Source organism: Apium graveolens, chromosome 5, assembly GCF_009905375.1.
Source record: "Apium graveolens cultivar Ventura chromosome 5, ASM990537v1, whole genome shotgun sequence".
NCBI lineage: Eukaryota > Viridiplantae > Streptophyta > Magnoliopsida > Apiales > Apiaceae > Apium > Apium graveolens.
The window spans coordinates 185,021,529-185,024,009 of NC_133651.1; the positions used below are offsets into that span (position 1 = coordinate 185,021,529).

At 39.1% G+C, this 2,481-nt stretch overlaps 1 non-coding gene across 1 annotated transcript; it reads left to right on the top strand.

Moving 5' to 3' along the window:
• Nucleotides 1–244: 244 nt before the first annotated feature.
• Nucleotides 245–351, top strand: LOC141662893 (small nucleolar RNA R71). The gene has a single exon (XR_012550996.1). It is a non-coding gene; the product is annotated as a small nucleolar RNA R71 (small nucleolar RNA).
• The last annotated feature ends 2,130 nt before the right edge of the window (nt 352–2,481 follow it).

The window sequence follows — 2,481 nt, forward strand, 5'->3', positions numbered from 1 at the left end:
TGACAGCGCTTGGAGCTGCGCTGTAATAGCGGTGGCTGCATCGACTTCCAGAATACCTGCTACCTTCCCAGGCATCATCCTCTGAGTTGGGTTTTGATGCTCATTTGCAGCCATAGTCTCGATAAGATTATAAGCCTCAGTATAGCTTTTAGCCCATAAGGCGCCTCCAGCTGCTGCATCGAGCATGGGCCTAGATTGGGCCCCCAAACCATTATAGAAACCAGTGATCACCATCCAATCAGGCATTCCATGATGTGGACACTTTCTCAACATTTTCTTGTAGCGTTCCCAAGCTTCGCACATAGATTCTGTAGGTTGCTGCGCAAACTGAGTAAGAGCACTCCTCATAGCAATAGTCTTTGCCATCGGATAAAACTTTACCAGAAACTTTTGCGCGAGATCTTGCCAAGTAGTGATGGACCCAGCTGGTTCAGAATGTAACCAGTCCTTAGCTTTGTCCCTCAGTGAGAATGGGAAAAGCCTCATCTTGATAGCCTCATCAGTTACGCCATTATACTTAAAAGTGCTGCAGATCTCGACAAAATTCCTTATGTGTATGTTAGGGTCTTCAGTCGCAGCCCCTCCAAAAGAAACAGAATTCTGCACCATCTGAATAGTGCCCGGCTTGATTTCAAAGGTGTTAGCTTGAATAGATGGATGAAGAATGCTTGACTGAATGTCATCAATTTTTGGCCGAGAAAAGTCCATAAGAGCTGGATCAGCCTGAACAATATGATCACCCATGTTTACTGGTTCTTTCTGCTCAGTTCCTGAATCCGAATCTTCAAAATCTATCTTCTTCGGAATATTAAGAACTTCGTCTGTCTCCTCAGCTGTATCTAAAGTCCTCTTGCGAGTACGAGAACGAGTTTGCATATACGCTCGCTAAAGTACCTGAAACACAACCGGAAACAATAAGTAACTACCACGTCCTAATCACTGAGTCCTAATGACCAATGATGGTAAGTACATAAACTAAACAAATACGCCGAGTCCCCGGCAGCGGCGCCAAAAACTTGTTAGGGCGAAAACACGCGCTAATATTAACGCAAGTATACGCGTTCGCAATTAATATAGAATACTTTCTAGTTCGTTCCCACAGAGACTCAGACTAATTATTGTTTAATTAATCTCACACACCAATGTATGATTACTTCCCAATGTTAAGACACTAACACTTAGAATTGTTGACTAAATATTAACTACAATTAATTACTTAATTAATCACTTAATTAACAATTCAAATTAACAATATTAAAACACTCATGAGATCACAACTTCATTACTACTTCCTTCAATAGTTATTGTTATTACCTTTAGCATGTGACAGTGATGATATTAATCGAATAACACGAAACTGATAAAAGTCAACTTTCATTGTACTAATACCATTCTACCAAACATCCACAATTAAGATAGAAGTTGAATAGTCATCAATTATGCTGAGTTCCTATATGTCTACAGAAATTGACAGCACAATGATTTAAGAACAAGTTATTCCTTTTGATTACACATGGTGAATAAAACTGTTAGAGTTACCCACTAATCATGCACATCATACATGAACCTATGCTAGCATGGCAAGTTCTAAATCTCAAGATCCACCGTCGCTTCACAAGAGATTAACACCCTATCTTATACGTTCACGACGCACATAAGACGAATACGCACAACCAATATTAGATATCATACAATCATCACACACTAAAGTATTAAACAATTAACTAAAGAATTCCATAGTAAATCCGTTGCGACCCCATGATCACGATTAGCCCATAATAGCACTCATCGTCATCATGGGTTCATATGAAATCATGATAAACAAACATAAGAAAATAATAACTTAAACTAATTATATTAAATCAGAGTACGTCGCAAGAGTAAATAGGTTCAAAGTAAGAAAACTAGCATCCAACGTTACAACGAAACAAGAATCACAAGAAAATATGCTTCCTCTTCGTTGTTGTGTGCTAAAACGGTCTTCTTCCTTATCTCCTTCGCTCCTTGCTTAATACCACGATCCTCTCTCGTGAAAACGTCTCCAAATCTACTTATATAAAAGTTCCATAAAACTCAGATTACATAGAAGTGGAAGCCAAACAGAAGTAGAAGTCTAAAAATAACTATTTAATTTCCCGACCCTGCACGGCCGCTCAGCATTGCTGAGCGGGCGCTCAGGACCCTACTGGAAAAATCCTGAGTTTGCTCCGTTCTTCGCCGTAATCTGCCCCTTCCTTTCCTCTCTCAATGGTGAACACATGTCAAGGCTTATTCTTGATGATTACTCCTCCGAAATGCAACTAATACCCTGAAATGCATAAACACTAGAAAAACGCATCAAATACACAAAATACTTGATTTCAAGGCACCAATTTAAGCCATTTTAAGATGTTCTAAGTGGTATAAAATGCCACTTATTAGACAAGCTATACAGAAATAGGGATGTCATCATGAATTGAACAATTGGTATCAATGATAACA